Raw genomic sequence first — 19,704 nt, forward strand, 5'->3', positions numbered from 1 at the left:
CTACATTCCTTTGGATAACTACAGGCTAGATCATAAGGCACAGCTCATAGTAAGGGATCGCGGGGAGCTCCCTTGCCCTAGAAGGAACACCAAGAGGTTTCTCCTGGATGCTCAGAGGTTGCACATGCATTATGACACCCCTTTGCAAGGTGCTGATTACTACTCCTCAAGAAGCCAGCCAGCTGGGCTGCCCGCTGTGTAGCCGGTGTGGAACCAGGTGCCACATTCTTCCTGCCACTTTGGAGCACCCTGTAGCCATAGGGGAGTAGGAGGGAACAGTCACAGCACCACCCTGAATACAGGGGCTACAATTCTGCTGGTGCTTGCACACGCCAACCAAAGAAGTGGTGAAGGCTCCTTGCATTGTCCCCCTAGTTTGCAATAGCATAAGAGTCAGTCAGAATGTGGCCCTAAGTAATGACACAATCCAGGTCCTGTTACAGCCAGGAAGCATTTTTGCAGTCAAAATGCACACATTCACTGCAAGTTCCCAGTCTCCTGCTGCTACTCTTGGGGAACTTGATTTAGTTACTACCAACATTTGGTTCAACCTGATGCAGCAACAGGAGCCTGGCTAAAACAGGCTCCCATAAATTAAAACATTTAAAAACATTTTCTTCTCCCAAGCAAATATGATTGTATTTAAAATTAGCATTCACACAGGATCCAGGTATCTTAAAGACTGTGACCGGAACTGAAGAAATAGAGGAAAAAGTGATCCAGTAATATTTCTTTGAATTCAGCTGAGCATGGTCATGACCTTTTTAGGGTTGCTTTCCACATGGATTTGTGAGTGGGAGCTAAAATCACAAGAATTGTTATTCACAGCCAAATTTAAGCTTGAATGCTTGAATATTCACCCAACATGAATTCTGATTGATACATTCACTTGTTTTGGTTAGCTACATATGTCATCAAATCAGTGCAAAAAAACAGAAGCATGTGATATGTGAAACTATCCAATAACTAACTAAAGCACAAATGGTGAATATTCACAGCCCTATTAACAGAGGGAAAATAAATTCAAAGATATTTGACAATAATGGTGTCTAATCGATAGATTTGAGATTTGTTAGCAAAAGGAAAAAAGCATCAAAATTCTGTGAACACAATATCAGTTACAATTTTTTCTGTCAACACTAGTTGTAACATCAAACACACAAGAAAGTTCAAAGTTAATTCAAACCAAGTGTCTTTAACCACTTAACTGCTGAGTGAATCTCAGCTCCTGTCTGGCATCAACAGTGCGCAGTATTTAATTACTTATTTGCAGAAGAGCATCTTACACCTATTGTTAAAAATGGGCTGGATTTTTTGCAGGATAACTGTGAAAAGGCATGAGCCAAAGTGGAACTAGCCTTTCTGCACTTTGCTCAGGTCAAGGGGAAGGCTTTAACGTCTCCTTGTAGCAACCTGAATCTGGGACATCCAGTCAGACCTGGGTTGCAATTGAGCATGGCTCAGGGTGTTACTACTCAGTAGCTAGGAGGAGGCTTCCCAGCATGGGTAGACAGAGATGTGCTAGCTCTAATTGCACTCATGTGCTAAAAATAGCAGCATGGCTGCAACAGCATGGCTAGCCACCTGAGTACAAACTCACCTGGCCTCCTGGGGAGGTACACAAGCCCCACTCTGGGGGTAGTGTTTCTAATTACAGTGGGGCTGAGGGGAGGGGCTGAGCCCCCTTACTACTTTTAGGGGCTACCTCTGTCTTCTGGTCCCATTCTCACTATTGTTTAAATTAACGCAAGCCACTTGACATGCAGCGCCCCCTCCCCCCTACATTTTCCCCAAAATTTGAGCATTGCCTGGGGGCAAAGATTGGGATTATATAGAGCTGTTATGACTACTCTATCCCACCAGTAATCCCCTTTACACAAGAGGAATCCTCATGGACCTGTATTTGTAGCTTCTGGGGGCCACAGGAGAAGTACAAAGCAGGTCAGTAGGGCCAGAGACATGTTCCCATACGCCCCCTCATTGTACCTTTCTTTCTACTGTCTGCATCTCTCAAATAAATCCTTCCTGGGAAAAGCTCAAAATGCATCCTGCTAGAGATTATTTCCATCTGCATATCACAAAGGATATATTGATTTTGCTACACTCCTGAGATCAAGATGGAAATATTGTACAGTAGGTACAGGGATAATTGTGCTGCTTCATAAGCATTTACAGTACAAGAGACACCAGTGTTGACACCAAGCAGATATTATTTGCACCAGCACAAACCTGGTGTATAATTCTCCAAAGCAGAAACTGATGAAAGGTATTAGCAGGGAAGAACTGAATTCTGGCATTCCTGGGCCTTGCAAATGGCACATCGTAGAAGAAGCAGACCTAGGATGAACCCAGTGTCATTAGGAATCCAAGCAGGTGGGAAGCACTAGAGCTGTCATGGATCCCCTGAAGCCTTTAAGAGTTCTACAGAGCTGCTAGAATTGATACAATAGGAAAGGACATCCCAGAAAATGTACTGAAAAGGTGAAGTTGCTCATGGACGGCTATATCTTACAGCATGCTGACAGCCACTCAATGAAACAGATCTCCAAAGGAATTTTGTAAGATTTCTAATGTGTTCGGTAAGAAATGTGTGAGGTTCTTTTCCCTGCCCTACAAAGAGACCAATTTATTTATCCCCACAAATTCATGTCATTTAGGTGTACTGGTGATGACACAATTACAGCTAGAAATGCTGGCTGCTTTGTATTTCACCACTGGCATAATCTTGCTGTATACCTAGTTTAACTGAACCTGGAAGGATCACCCTGATATAAGGATAATCTTTGGGGGCATACAGCAGGCATCACTAATCTTTCCTTCTGTTAACATAACAGAGAAAAGAGAGCTTGGCCAGAGGAAATGGGACAAGTGTAGGGCGTGCCTACACTAGCCAATCCTCAGCTGTGTTTTGGTGGCTCCTGGTGGCTTTTGCAACCCAGCATAAATAATAGCAGACAAGTGCTCTAACACAACTCAGGCGGATCAGTCTGCCCAGAGACGTACCTGATTCCCTAACTTCAATTTAGAGCCAATGGTGAAGATTTGAATCGTGTGATGAGCCTTATAGTATGTTCTTCAAGCTAACAAACTCCAGCTATGATAGAGTGCCCTTGGGAGTGAGGGCCTGCCTCCAGTCTTCAAATGCACATCATGGGACTGTCAGCAAACATATCATGGGTTTATACCTTAAAATTAACACTGGGAAGCAGAGGGAATCCAGACTAGCGCGCATATGTGTAATGTGCTCACAATGACCTGTTCCACGAAGCACGTCAGCTGCTGCATATTCCACCAAAATAGCCACCATTCCGATCTTTTCCCCGATTGTTTCTCATAAGCAGCAGGAGCAGCTCTATTTAATCTGGACTGAGACTCAGTCAGTCCATTCACATCTAGATTCACACCAAGAATCACAAGGAAACTGCACCACCTGGCTCTCCAGAAAAGGAGATATGAAGTGACTACAACACACAAACAGCACAAAGCACAAAGCACCCCTCTCTCTCTTCTGCTGGTCTCACATACAGGTTGACTAGGAGGATCAACAGAATAAATCCTTGTGGGACCCACATGAGAGGGTCCTTAGAAGAGATTATCAGTTATCCGGAACCCCTCACTCAGATCTGTTAGTAAGGAAAATATAGAGCTACTGTGAAACGACCTACCAGCAAGTCAACAACATCCCCCAGTCAATGGTGTCAAAGACTATTGCAGATAATAACCTCAGCATAAGCCCAGACCTTTGGCCATCACCAAAAGGAGATAATTGGCCAAGGTTACTAATTCTGTCTCCATACTCATGCCTGAAACTATAACTGGATTGATCCAGCTGAAATGGATCCAAGAAATCAGAGAAATCCAAATCACACTGGAGTTGTTCGGCCACTTGGCTTTCTCCACTTTCTGCAACAAAGAGTGGGCCTGATCAGTGGGACTACTCAATTAGCAAGGTACTCTACATGACGAAGGGCGGCAGAATCTGTCCTGACAACCAGGAGGAGATACTCATTTTATGTGCAATTGCATAACCCCTTTTGCTACCCAACATTGACATGGCAGCTGCATTTCCCTAGCCTCTTCTCTCATTCCACTGATCTAGCAAAACTGTTACAGATACATACATATCATCTTGCATCAATGTGGGAATTAAAGGAGCTCCATTGGGTTTTGGAATTTATTTTGGTTTGGTAAAGAAGAAGAAGAAGAAGAAGAAGAAGTATTCCCTCATGGCTTGATTTACCTTGACTAGCATAACAATTGGCTACACTATTTCCACTCCTTCCCCCCAAAACACTAATTAATTGTAGCTCATATCTGAGAGAAATGGCATACAAATGGCTGCTGTGCTCCAAAAATGTTAATCAGTTCTGAAAATCCAAATCAACCCTAGCCATTTCACAGATCAGGTCAGTACTGTATTCTGCACTTTGGCTCACTCAGAGTATTTTCAATATCAGGTACCATTTAAAACGGCTTAAATCTATTTGCATTGCAGCCTGGCGAACAAATTCTGTGAAGAGGTTTATTCTCTTAGCGTATCGTTAATAAATTTGGCCAAATACTGACACCCTTACACAACTTGCGTACAGCTTTTGAATTTAATAGGACTCCTCACGGACTAAGATACCCTTTTGCTTCTTGCTGGGTATCAGACGCTGTCCCTTTGGGTTCACCATATTTTGCACTGCAGCAGCATTTGGGCCCCAATGGCTGCAAGTTGCTTAAGCGCATGTGTAACGTTAAGATTGTGAATAGCCCTCAACTGACTCCAAGATACACATGTGCTTAATCATCTTCATGTACAGGGGCCTTTGTTCACCCAGCAGCATGAAGATTCTTATAAAGCAGGAGTAAACAACGTATGGCACGCATGCCGAAGGCGGCACAAAAGCTGATTTTCAGTGGCATTCACACTGCCCGAGTCCCGGCCACTGGTCCGGGGGGCTCTGCATTTTAATTTAATTTTAAATGAAACTTCTTAAACATTTTAAAAACCTTATTTACTTTACATACAACAATAGTTTAGTTATATATTATAGACTTCTAGAAAGAGACCTTCTAAAACCGTTAAAATGTGTTACTGGCACGCGAAACCTTAAATTAGAGTGACTAAATGAAGACTCGGCACACCACTTCTGAAAGGTTGCCGACCCCTGCTATAAAGTAAGTACATTTTTTTTTATAAAGAGGCCATTATTACCTTACAAACATGGCTATGCTTCCATGTTAATGTATATTCTTAATCAAATTCCACATACTTTTTCTCTTTGTTTATAGGTTGTTGTTGCTCATTTCTCTCACATTTAACAAACTAATGAGGGCATGGAATTCTGCGTTTTCTAATGATGATATCCTCTTTCTTTCTTTGTGTAACAAAAAGGCTTTGAAGTCCTACACTGTGTGTTACAAGGATTTTGATACTTCCCCAGTAAGGATGTAACAGGAGCCAAAACAAGCCTCCAGGTGCCAATATTACACCTGACAAATTAGGCACACGACTGGAAAAGGGTGGGCCCGTGCTTCTGTTTAATGCTCATTTCCTCTCATTTCCACATTAACAGGAAGTAGTTGGAATGGAAAAAAGGCTTTCCTTAAAGACCCAAACTATCAAAAGGCCTGAAGTAGTTACTCCTTGCAAACAAAAAACTTGGAAGCCAGCTAAGTCCTATGATTTGGATCTCATTTGCAATGACTTATTTAACCCCTACTGACGGCACGGTGAACAGGATGTTATGATTTATTTAACACTTAAAGCGAGTATGAGAACAAGGTGGATGGTGCCCTTAGATGTAGTCTTTCAATAATTTATTGTTGTAAGTGCTTAATTTTTCCTTGGGGAAGCCTTTGACGGCAGGCTGCTGCAGGATGGTTTAAGTGATGTGGATTAAGCAGTCTGCCACATAAAGCAAAAATAATAACACTAAAAACTCCAATGAAAGCGCAGGCAGCTTGATTTCGTGGATGGCATAGTGGGAACTTCAGGCTGATATTTTAACACCAGTTGAACTGAGTTTAATACATTTCATTTAGCAACTTAAAGACTGCTGAATTTACCTTGCAGAGACTTTAATGGCATAATACACCCACAAACACAAAGAAAACTGACTAATACAAAACTCTGCATGGCTCCTAGAAGGCCATTGGAGAGCAGTAACAAAGCCTGTAAAAAAAAATAAATCAAGTTACATCTACTACATTTATACCATAGGGGTTTCTGACCAAGAGCAAGCTCACAAAAATGTTATGTCTGACTGACTTTAAAGTTGAACTGCTGCTTAATAATATTGTAGCATGCCTCAGAGGGTTTATCTGAAAGCACCTTCTTTTGAATGGTTTGTAATTGTTATCTGGGGTACAGGACCATCCTTTAGAAACCTTTTTTATGTCAAAGTTACTCAGTGAAATAATGCATAGATGTTTTACCCTCTGGAGATCAGTGTTCAGTTCCGCTTCATGTCATATATTGAAGGCCTGTGGTGACTTTAGCAAGCAAGATCTACAGGCATTCCTGCACCTGTGGATAAAGGACTTCAACCTTCAACGATAAATGCATATTTCTGCATGCTTGTGTGTACAACTTATATTTTAGTATAGACAGGCAGGTAACACATTTCACTTTTTGGAGATGAAGTAACGGTTTTAGCAAATTACATTCGTAGCTTTAATCTTATATTTCCATGCACACTGAGTTAAATGTTGTAAAACTATCAATTCTGTCAAAACCTAGCAGAAAGAAAACAAGAGACCCTGCAATCTTAATGTCCAAACTGACTGGTGATTATCAGGAATTAAATGTGCAGGAATTCCAAATCTTTTTTGATCTGAGATGTCTAGATGACTTTTGTTTTTCCATAATTGTATGAGGGTCCTACATAGTATTTAAGAATCAATTATATTGCAATTGATGTAATTAACTCTAATAATCCAGTAAAAGTCAGTAGGAGGGCTATTCAAGTCAATAGAAAAGAGGGACTATATTATGAAGGTGTTATTAACCTATACAGAATTTTACTAGGCATTTCCTTTTCTTATATAATAAATATACAGTGGTTAGGAAGGCTGTTATTATAATTTAATGGGAACAATGGCTCATCACTTTCTTTCCTGTGCAACCCTTAACTAATTCTACATACAGTGTATAAGTAAAATGAATCCTTTTTCAATGGCACAGCAAATCAGCTATTAATCATCCATCAATCATCTGTTGCTCCAAAATCTACGGTGCTTTCAGTGCTGCTAAAGATATTTTGGGAGTGGCAGGAGCTGCACACATATGCCCATTCATTTATGTGTCCGGCTTTGCATTTCACATTGTCAGGGGTACTTCTAACTAGTCATTTGGGGACTGATCCTGAAGTCAGTGGAAGCCCCTTGAGGAAGACATCAGCGCTTTGCAGGATGAGGCAAAAGAATGTATAGGCATTTTTATGGCACTCATCACTGTAGTATCTGAGCATCTCTCTTAGTTATGAATTAAGACACCCCACTCACCTTTCAGGGAGGGGAATATTATCATCACCCATTTCAAAGTTGGTGAAACTGAGGCACAGTTAGGTTCAATACCTTGCCCCAAGGCAACACATTACAGCCAAGAACAGAGCCCCTGTCTCCAAACACTTACACTGGTACCTTCACCACTAAACCAGCCTCCCTTCTATCTTGGCCATGAGTGGGAGTGTTGCTGAGAAAGGATATCAAGATGGGGCCCACTGGGAATTTCAATCTTCTTCACCATTGTTGGTCTAAGTCCAGGCCTCACTTTGACACAAAGACTGCACTGGTCGCACTGGCCAACCTGGAAGTGGGTGAAGATCAGCTCTCTGGGCTGGTGTTATTAGATGTATTTTCTGCCTTCAACACAGTTGGCCACAGGATGTTTTTGACTCTCTTGTGGACCCTGGCAGAGCGGGACAGGTTTGCTCTTCAGTGTCTTCCTTCTTTTCGCTTGGAGAAATTGCAATGGATAATCATGAGCAAGCATTCCTGCTCCCAAGCGCTCTCAAGTGTGGGGTGACTCAGGTGTCTTTCTGTCACCCACCCTGTTCAGCCTATATAAGCTGCCATTCAGAGGGTCGGTGAGGACGCTTGGGGGGTAGTTCATTGTGTTGATGATACCCACGTATCTGGAAGAAGGTGGTTCAACACCCGAGTCAATGTCATGTTAAGACTGGAGCCTGGCTAAGAATGAGTTGTTTGAAGCTCAGCCCAGACAAGACTGAGGTTGTGATGGTGGGTTGAAGGAGCAGTGGAAGGAGATAATATCAGTCCATTTGATTTGGAAGTGCATCCACCACTGGTGACCTCCAAAGAAGAGGTGATTTTAGGTCCCAGATGCTGTTAGTTGATCGTATTACAGCTGTAGTCAAGTCAGTATTTTACCATCTGTACCTGGCTAGGAGTTTTCATGCTTTTATTTGTGCTTTTGTTACTTTGAGAGTGGACTACAGAGATGTGCTGTACTTGAGGCTAACTTTAAATCCATTTGGAGACAGAAACTGGTACAAAATGTGGCAACTTGCTTGCTGAGTGGGGAATCTTCCTGAGAGCATGTGACATTGCTTCTCGGGGTTCTAGAGAACCTACTGGTCTCCAGGTAGAGTTTAAGGTTTTGGTTTTGACTTCATATCTCCCCATGTCACACTGCCACAGATGTGGTCAGCAGAGACACTCAAGATGGAACTCCCTCATCAGAAAAGAGAGTGGGTAGATGAAGAGTCATTCTCTGTGAGCACCTGGGGGCTCTGGTTCCCAACCCTTGTCTGAAATAGCCCAGGCCTGATCACCTTCTCGGCATGCTGCAAAAGCCATTTTTGATTGTTTTGGTAAATGCTGGGGGTAAGTCCCCGGGACAGGGAAAGGAGCTCTTCCCCTGCTTTGATTTATTGGCTGGCTGAGTTAATTTGTTCCCAGTATATGATTATTTTTATTCTGCAGGGTGGTCATCATTAGGTGATTGTAAGTCTAATTAACTATTAGGGCACTGAGAGCTTTTTGTATGGCTATTTCTAACTGCTGTTTAAATCTAAATAAATGTAGAGCTGACTGGGGCAAATTCATCCCTGGTGCAATTTCACTGAAATCAATGGATTTACACTAGGGATGAATCTGTTATGTTATAACCTGAATGAATCATTCTTAGAGAGGAAGAATGAATTATCATTTTAAGCTATTCACACACACACACACACACACACACACACCTTCTTTCCATCCTTGCTCACATTTTCACAATCTTCCTATTTTATATACGGTGCAGTATGTTGACTGACAGAGAGGAAGAAGAAGTTGCGATTGTTATAATAAATAAATGTAACGTGAAGGTGTCAAATTCTGCTTTCCCACCAGAATGTAGATTTACCAATATTCTGTATTGTATATAAAGTAAATGCTGTACAAATATCAGTAGTTGCACAAGATCTGAGCTATGTTGCACAGAATGAATGAGCTTTGACTACAGGAACAGAGATACACAACCCTGCTGACTTGTGCTGAATGAACCAATTGTAAAGTTGGCAAGCTACCGCCTCCTGCCAAGAATCCTGGTCCAAGGCTTCATCTAGCTTGGGACTCCTTCGCACAAATTTATTGGTAACAGTAAATTTCTCTATACAGTTAAATACACTGTATACATCTCACTTTCCATTGCAAGCTTCAGGACCAGTGAACTAGTCTTTCAGAAAGTCGCCAACTTAATCCAATGGTCATTCTGCAATATAAGGAAGTGTCTAGAGACATGCTGAAGAGACAGTGTTCAGTGCCATGGACAAAAATAATAAGCTTTTGGTTAAGGTGGAAATGGCTACCTACTATTAATTAGCTTACTACTGCAAGATCAGAGTTCACCTCAAGACTATATTGTGGGGTTGGGAGAATTGCCCATTTTACCATGGTAATACATTAACCATATCAGGATGCATCAAAAGAGCCATTACTATGGTACCATGCTGATCACAACCTCAAAATGAGTCAGCAATGTGATGCTGTTGCAAAAAAAGCAAATGCAATTTTAGGTTGCATTAACAGAAGCAAAGCATGGAAGTCACAGGAGGTGATGGTACCACTCTACTCAGCTCTGGGTAGGCCTCAGCTGGAGTACTGTGTCCAGTTTTGGTCACCAATGTACAGAAAGGATGTGGAGAAACTGGAAAGGATCCAGAGGCGAGCGACAAAGATGATCAAAGGAATGGAACTGAAGCCATATGATCAAAGGATGAAGGAACTGGGTATGTTTAGTTTGGAAAAGAGGAGCTTGAGGGTGGAAATGATAGTGGTCTTCAAAAACTTGAAAGGCTGACGAAAAAGATGACGAAAAGTTGTTTTCTCTTGCCATAGAGGGCAGGACAAAAGGCAATGGGTTCAAACTACAGCATAGCAGATTTAGATTAAATCTCAGGAAAAACTTCCTAATTGTAAGAACAGTAGGACAATGGAACAGACTGCCTAGGGAGGTAGTGGAAGATACTTCACTGGACATGTTCAAAAGGAAGCTGGATAGCCATCATTCTTGGGTGGTTTAGACACAACAAATCCAGCATCTTGGCAGCAGGTTAGACTAGATACTTCCCTTCTAACCCTATGATTCTATGGCAAATGTCCACCACAGGCATGAGGTTTGTTGTCCTCCGTCACCGTAGTGTTACATAAACATGAAGGTCTCACCTATTAGTGGTTTATCGGGTGTTTCTGGAACTGCAATCCCATAAGGACGAGTGGTGCCAAAAATGATAGCCTGAGAATTGTTAAAGTACAGTAATTCAGCAGTCAAAACTTCCTTTATTCAAATCCCCAAACACCACTCAGTTATTTAATCATCTCAGTTCTTTTACAATACACAGACATGCCTTAAAATGTGTGGGGCACTTCCTCGGCTGGTGTCAGTGGTCCTGGCTCCATTGCCTTCAATGAAGCTAGGACAATTTACCCAACTTGAGAATCTACCCCTGAGTGATTGCACTCCAGGCACAGAAGACAATAATACACATAATTTTAAAAAGCATAAAATAAGAACAATCATCTGCAAGAAAAGGTTCCAGTGTTTTGACTTTCATGGAAAATCAATATGGTCTTATCTCTATTATTTTACTTAAAAAAATACTTGGGACCACGGCATTAGTAGCACTATGAAAAACAACTAAATATAGCTGTAGATCATGGTGGGTGGGAATGGAAAACCAAGGAGTCAGGAGGCGAGCTCCTGCTGCTGTTACGTCATTATAACACCCATAATTATGTTATTATGTACACTGCCCACTTCAACTATATCTGGACACCACTTAAAATGATAAAAATCTGATTAACAGCATGACATATAATCTTAGTTTCTTTGAACACAAATTAGTACTGACTTCTGTATTCTTTCTGGAATAGGCAGGATATTTGTTTTGCTTTTCTTCTGCAAGGTGTTGTCAGAATGAGCATATAAAAAATTGAAAAGAGTTTATTTTAAAACCTCATTTTATACTTAACACACTTTACCAATTCACAGAAACACACAGTATTTCCATTCTTAAGGCAGTAACACATGACTCCTCCCTCCCTGAGCCCAAACGCCTAAACATACAATTATAAGTTCAAACTAGAGATTCAGTTGAAACGATGGTGTGTTTAGCTATGTAACTGCTTGTTATGCATTTGTTTTCAGGGTACCGCACCTTTAAATCTCAAATTTCTAAGTGCTCTGCTATCTACAGAGAGAGACACCCATTTTGTATTAAGTTCAGTGCAAACAGTCACAGAAGACACACACACAATGTGTGAAATCCTTGTCCCAATGAAGTTAATGGCAAAATTCCCATTGTCTTTCAGTGGAGTCAGGATTTCACTCACTGTATGCCCGCTCATATAGACTTTACTTTTCTTCTTTCTTATTTTTTTTTCTCTTCATCTCCAATTAAAGTAAGTGCCTGAAGGTCCTGGTTTGATCTTTGTATCTGGAAAAGCAATACAGCGACTTTCTATAAATAAGCTAAAACAGACAGAATAAAAGATTCAATGTGGTGGAAGCCCCATCACTGGGGTATTTAAAACAAAGGCCTACAAAGTACACCACAGGGAACAAACCTGCGCTGGCAAAAAGATGAACCAAAAATAATGTTCATTCATATACAACATATGTTTCTCCATTTAAATAAATATGGAAAAAGCATACATCAAATTATATCTTCAACCCATGAGGTTATCCTGGCTGGTTTATTTCAGCTTCACTAGGGAGAGCCCTCAAGATATTTCTAACACAACTGCTAAACCCTTTCCCTGTCTTACAATGTATGAAGTGTTTATTGCCACCAGCTTGGTCTCAGAATTCCCCCTTAAATATTTTTTGTATCACCAGGACCAGAACTGGTTTGGATGCCAACGAGCTGTTCTGTCCTATTGAAAGCAGAGAATGGTTTCCTCTGCAATATGTACAAAGAGCAAGGAAATTTAGTCAGTTTATGCAAAACACAAAATGGCATCTGCCATCTGGAAATGCGCACAAAAGCCATGGGCAGTCGAACACTTCTCAAGACTTTGGCATGTAAAATTAATATATTTGTTGAAGACTTAAAGAGCCACACAAACTCTCAGCCATTAAAAAGGGAATTTCAGTTTCCTCTTCCCCAAAATAAAATAAACAATAAAATGTTTCCCATTGCAATGTCCCATAAACACAGACAACCTTCTAGAAACATTTTCTAGTGACTTCATGAGGATGGGCAGAAACAATGTTGCAACCAAATGTATATTCTAAATGATGGAGAGGCATGCATGTCCCCGACAAATTGCATCTGCAGTAAAGAATGTTATTTTTAGCTATGTAAATGTCATATCCTTGTTTTCTGTGGGTATCCCCTTTAAATCTCTGAGTACTTTTCTATCTGCAGAAACAAGGAGCTGCTGTGTGTTCAAGTTCCATGAAGATTGTCACTAGATAGATAGATAGATAGATAGTATGCCCCCTTTACTTCCATCTTTTTTTGTTATTTTTTTCTTAATCTAACATACAGGTAATGTTTGATGAAAGTCTCTGCTTCTGTTTATATTCAGAATAACACACCGCCTACAATGGCCCATGACATATGGTACCTAAGTGGACATCATCATAAATTATGCAATCTTTGTTCACTCAACAAATGTAAATCTAATAAATTGCAAAAACTAAGACCTCCCCCTCCCCAAACATGCAATCAGGTATATCTGGGTAGAACCTAGTGACCCTCATGGGGCTTTAGTGAAGTCAGTGGGGCTCTGTACAGGAACACAGATCTGTGTGCAGGATCACCTACTAAGTTAGTAGTAATGCAACTTGTAGTGACACCTTTAGTTAAGGTTGTCCAACTCTGTCCATTATAAACCCCTCTATTCAGTTCCTTACAATTGTGCCAGACTTTGATTGGGCTGAAATTTTCCATATTTAGTCTCTGCCTAAGTCTTTCTTTTTTCTTTCAATGTACCAAAGCAATGTGCTTTGCTGTACTATCTAAAACTACTAGACCACACTCTCCTCCAGAACCTATATTAAGGTTTCTAATCCCCAAGGTTCCTCCGTTGTCTAACAAATAACTGTGTAAGCCACCAGCAAAGTATGTGTCATTTTTCCATCGAGGGACTTGTCCACATAAGGGATAATAGTCTTCTGCTGCTATCTGCTATTATCTTTAGGTCAAGGGGTAGATATCTGTGCTGTGGATCTAAAGGTCCTGGGTTCCAACTCCACTGATTTCCCATGTAGAGGGTCAATATGGTTTCACGTGATGAATTTCCTGGGGGGCGGGTTCAGTTGACTTTTTAAAAACCTAGGAAATTACATCCCAAAAGCTATGAAAACTATGTTAAATCAATATTATGGTTGCAAAGTCAAACACCCAGAAGTTAAGAAATACCAGAATTAAGGCTGCCTGTGAAACTTTAATTTGGTACTCTTGAGTATGCTTTATTATAGTCATGCTCAGCACCACACTGGAAATCTGTGGCCTGGTCAAGAATAGAACCCAGCTTTCCTGAGTTTCTTAAACACAAGAGACTATCCTTAATTTTCCTGCAACCCTCCACCTCATTTGCTTTCTCTCCAGCACAGTTCATGGGGCCAGGGTTCTATGGAGCAATACTGTGTGATAATGCAATGATCTATGGCACATAGATTGAATCAGAATGTGCACAAGGATGCTAAATATTTTTTTCTATAGTACTAAACTGGGCTCTTCACAGTGGCAGAAAAGGTTGCTTAATCAAAGAGCTTATAAAGGTCCTAATCCTGCAGCTGCTTAGCCATGTGAACTATGGGAAGCTGACTGAATTCAATAGGACTACTCATACCCATAAATTTACCCAGTACCTACATGTTTGCCAGAGCAGGGCCTAAATAAACTAAGTATAGCTGAAGTATTGTGCATGGAACATAAGATAAAGCAGATGTTTAAATAGTGAAATTTATACCCCACCTTTTTCGTTCCACGTTTTTTTATTTTGCTTTCTTAAAAGGCAGAGAGAGAGAGATTAATGGTGCCTGATAACGTTAGCATTTAAATGATCCTGGTTCTAGGTTTCACTGAGATCCTAAGGGGACCCCAGCAAAAGTCAGAGCCAGCCCAAGAGTTGCTCTAACTTACAATGCCTGCAACAGTTCCCAATGGAGCCATCCATCAGCCCAGAATAACCAGGTGGCAGTGTGCTCTGGCTGTGCTTCCTCCTTCCCCAAAATTTCTGCCTCCCCTAGCACTATGCTACACTGCGGGCTGGAGGAAACACCGTAGGACCATTCTGATACACTATGTCACTCAAGTAGGTTCTTTACACAAACAGGGTTCCCTAGGAAGCTGTTGCCATCTCTTTTGCCATAAAGTAACAAGAGCAAGGAACGGAATTAGGGTCCAAGAATCTCAGTCCAGGACCTTTCACAAGCACTAAATTCATTCACATAAGATGCAATTTGAAAGGTTTTGCTTTGGCCTGCACTAGCTACTGCATCATAAAATGATTTTTCTTATGGCACACACACATCTCCATGGCGTGTTCCAGTAGGATTGTCAGTCATTCACCCCTGATAGAAATCCTGGCTTACAAGAGATCATCTGTTCCATTAAAGAGGAGAACTCGCAGTAAAAATAAAAGTACAGATCTCAGCAAAACAGAGAGATGTCTCCGGGTGAAGAGGTCAAGTCCGTGCCATCGACAGACTTAGAGTGAAACATTACTGCTATTAGGCTGTAACAAGACAGTTCAAGAATGAACTGAGGATTCCAGGCATGTCACGGAGATGACATCCTGACACTCCAGGGGTTGGGTGGTAGCTGCTCTTAATGAACCTGCTGCCGGCCAATCCTTGGAGTGTCACTTACATCAGCTCCAAAGTAATATGTAGGCCCACCCTTCAAGCAAGAGATGAGAAGTCATGATCAGCTAATAGAAAGTGACAAGATGGGATATAATAGATGAGGAGGGAGGGAAAGTTTTGGATTAAAAAAGCATCATTCTTTTCTTTAACACCAACCACCCTAACTATATGGCTGTGTTAATTAATGTAGCATTCAAGGATATTCATCCATTTTTACATATATCATTCATTTTTCTACTTCCACATATTTCCAAATTAGCCAGTAGCTCTTTAAGTAATCACAAATATGGCAACGCTTTCAACCTGATGGTGGGGAGCAGGGGAATTGCTCTTTCGCAGAAATAAAGTTTGAATAAGATGAAGATTGAATAATCAATGGAGTTTTTGTCTATCTATCTTTCTATCCAAGAAGGTTATACTGATGCCCAGCCCTGTAGCACCTGAGCATCTTCTCCCTTTTCAGGGTAAAAACTCTGCTTGCCAAATTTACAACTATATTTGTAATTATTTGATCAGTTTGTACTCTAACAAAATATTAATGCATCATTTGACACAGCCCTAATGAACATGCATTGAGAGGTTTAGCCCATGGAACAATTACAAAGTTTGTTCTTTTGGTATTGTTCCAATGACACCTATAACTACAGGGCATGTGACACAGCTCACAGCTGCCCACCCCCTCTAACCACTAGGACACACGTGTACATGTCCTCAAAATACTGGATCAAATCTGTAAGTTTCAATGAAAATCTAATCAGATGTGCCAAGCTTTAAAGATCATAGTTGTGCAGTGCTTTTAATTAACAGTTTGGGGTAGAGACATTCTCTTACTATTTGTATGTAAAGTGCTTCGCACAACAAGGTCCTGATCTTGGCTAGAGCCCCTAGATGCTACCATAATGCAAATAAAATAATTATAATTATAATAATAACAACATACTATTGCATTAGATCTATAGATCAATAAATATTTAGATACATAGATGCTTCCTTTAAACTGTAAAGAATTCCAAGAATAACCATGCAGCAATATGTTTTGAAGTTTATGCCAAAAAGTACAAAAACCTGTAGTAAATCTAATTAAGCATTTGATAATGAGCACTGTTTTTTCTACTCAACATATTTTTCTGGTGTATTTGTTTGTAAAGGTAGAGATAAGCATAGTAACACAATCTGTTCTTTAATGCCATAGGCAAAGAAAATTACTAGTTATCAGCTACAACATTTTATAATATTTAGAAGACAGATTTAAGTATATATTTATTCTGTATTCCAGACACCTCAGATAGGGTCTGATCCTGAAAAGCCTTCCTCTCTTGAGTATTCCTTGATTTTAATGGTATTACTTGCAGGAAAAGATTGCTCATATGAGTAAAGATTAGAAGATCAGGCTTGTAGTCTTCATATAATAATATTGTTCATGATTATTTTGTTATAAATAAAAAGAAGAGTTTTATGTACAATGTGACAGAAACAGCATGGTATCCACATATGTTGCATTTTGACAGATATATGCAAAAAATTGCAAATACTTAAAAAAACAGTAATTATTAGAAATTGTATCCAAAATAACATAAATCAACCTTGATTAGTTACATTAAAAAGTCTCTATAAACTGATAGTCTAAAAACAGGAAAATTAGCATCACCTCAAAGTCTGAATGGCTAATAAAAAAAACATAGTTAAAACAGATTAAGGTTCAAATCAAGGTCATGAAAGGAACTGATTGAGGAAAGCTGTCATTTTTTCTTGGGTTGTGTGTCTGTTTTAGTGACACCGTTTCCTCTGAATCAGAGTCTTACAATGAAAAATTACACTGCTGGGGTTAATAAAGAGAGCACATTTGTTTAGATCACGATTTCAATTAAAATGCGTGCAGAGAGAAAGACTAATTTCTTGCTTAAAGGTGAAATTAAATAAATATAAATAAATTAGACAATCTCTAACAAATTATGGGACAGATTCATTTCCACAATTCTACTCCTTGTGCCTGCTGTGGATTCACCTCAGCGGAAGTGTCCATATTGGCCCCAAATCTCTATTTCCCCCCAGGGTTTCTTTAAAGATGGGGCAGCTTTAAATTCCAGCCGGGGCTCAAGAACCCCTGCCAGACGTGGCTATCTGGGAGAGGTGCTCTATTAACATATTGACTTGGTGGCTTGCCCTGCTGGTTGAATTGAAGTCTCAAACAGCTCACATTACTGCACCCCCATCCAAATGCAAATGAGGGGCCAGGAGCTGGAACAAAATGTGAATTGAGCCCTCTGTGTGTAAGTTTTTAACTACAATACATTTTTAAGGGGAACAGGACCTGTCTCTGGGCACACGTACTCCAATGCTTTTTTTTGCAACAGTCGATGGCAACACTAAAACCAAAACAGTACAGGCAAAGCTGGCCTTCGCATTTTGGGGAAGGCCTGGCCAACAATCTTTTGCATGCAACTCCTCCCTGAAATGTCACTTGCTCCTGCCCCTCCAATTGCATTACTAGGCACAGGGCAGGTTCCAGGATTTCCAGGAAGATCTGAGAATTGATTTGGGGGTATCTGCCCCCCCCAAAAAAAATCTGACTCGTTTTGAACAAGAAGAGGAAGGGACAGAGAGTTTTCAGATTACCATCAGAGGCCTCCTGCTGCAGGACACATACACATAGGGTACATCTACACAACCTATTAAACACAAGCAGCTGGCCCGGGTCAGCAGACTCAGGCTCATGGGGTTGGGCTGTGGGACTGTGAAATTGCTGTGTAGATGTTTGGGTGCAGGTTGGAGCCTGAGCTCTGGGATCCTGCTAAAGGGGAATGTCTACACAGCAATTTTTAGCCCCACAGTCTGATCCACATGAGCCTGAGTCAGCTGACCCCGGCGAGCAAAAGCCGTGCTGCGTGTCTTTTATTCCAGTGTAGACGTATCCACAGAAGCCTGAGACTTGAAGGCAAGGGGTGTGGGATGAAGGGAGGTTGGGGAAGGGCCCTATTTGTCAACATCTAAAAAAGAATTTGCTAGGAACAATTATACAAATAAAATTGGCTCCTGGGGCTGGTAGGCTAGGGTTGTGTGCACACAAAATGGGAAATTTAGTATGCATGAGGTTTTTCAATAATATTCACTTACTAATGAAGACAACACTCCAATGAGACAGGCTGTAAGCTCTTTGGGGCAGGGGCCATCTTTTTGTTTTGTATTTGTACAGCGCCCAGCACAATGGGGTCATGGTCCATAACTGGGACTCCTAGGTACTACTAGAAAATAAAATAATAATAACTAGCTTTAGTTTGCTGTTCAGTGGCATGTGATATATTTATTAATTATTATTATTATTAATTATTATTATTCCTAGAAGACTTAACCAAAGTCAGGAATCCGAAGTGAGAGGCACTGTATTAACAAGAAATAAAGAGGCATTCCATGTCCCAGAGAACTCTCAATCTGGATTTATGACAAATTGCAGCAGGTCCTGTGGCATTACTTTTTCTGTTACTAAATAAAGGACTACTGTCTTCCAGAAACTAAAATTCCCTTCTGAAGAACATATAAGAAGCTAGCAAGTAGTGCAAAGTAGTTTTGTAAGTGGGTTTTAATGTTTGTTTACTTTTTAATCTGGAAGAAACCCATTTACATTGAGCAAAGTGGATTCAGATTTAGACGAAAATAAGTTATTTTAGGAAGCTAGGCTACTTTGGAATTTAAAAAGTCAGAATTGTATAGATAAGATTATAGTGCCAGAAATCACACTTTTATTGGTACATTAAATACTTGTCACTTAACCATGCATATCTGAAATGTGGAGTGAAATAACCCTCCAACAGTGAAGTCAATATTTAAATCAATATGCCTTGAGAGGAAAATAACTTACTCGTTGGTATAGATTGAATTTTCTTCCTCAAGAATCTCTTAGGAGATAAAAGAGCATATTTCTGTTGTAAAGGCAACTAAACAGCACTGTCAAGTAAGTCTGATCATTCTTAGAATTCAATAACTTGATGCTCTGAAATTATGATGTTATTATGAATGCCATTCAACCCTGATGTCGGAAAACTATTCCTCTTCCAGAAAAAGGCACCAACATTATTTTGGATTTGGTCCTGCAGCATGCCAAGCATCATCGACTCCCATTTATTTCAGTGGGAGCTGAGGGCACTCAGGGCCAGATTTTTAAAAGTACTTAGATGCCTAAAGATGCGAATAGGTTTCTAATGGGATTTTCAAAAGTGCCTGTGTGCCTAACTCCCATTGATTTCAATAGGAAACCCATTTACATTAAATTCTTTTGTAAATCCAACTAGGTGCCTATCTTAAAAATTTGGTCTTCAGAACTTTGCAGGATTGGGACCTATGATCCCAAAACTGAAAGTTCACAAATAAAACAGAGCATTGTCTTCTTAAAGCAA

At 40.4% G+C, this 19,704-nt stretch overlaps 1 long non-coding RNA gene across 7 annotated transcripts in view; it reads right to left on the reverse strand.

Annotated features, from left to right (window-relative positions):
- LOC123366470 overlaps window positions 1-19,704 on the reverse strand; it is a 53,042-nt gene that overhangs the window by 19,481 nt on the left and 13,857 nt on the right. Inside the window, exon 1 of one of the 7 annotated variants that reach the window (XR_006578097.1) lies at window positions 18,428-18,558. The exons of the other annotated variants lie outside the window; for them this stretch is intronic. This is a non-coding gene — a long non-coding RNA (uncharacterized LOC123366470). Of the gene's footprint in view, window positions 1-18,427; window positions 18,559-19,704 lie in introns of those variants that run through there. 7 annotated transcript variants of the gene reach the window in all.

Source organism: Mauremys mutica, chromosome 3 (assembly GCF_020497125.1).
Source record: "Mauremys mutica isolate MM-2020 ecotype Southern chromosome 3, ASM2049712v1, whole genome shotgun sequence".
NCBI classification, from domain to species: Eukaryota; Metazoa; Chordata; order Testudines; family Geoemydidae; genus Mauremys; species Mauremys mutica.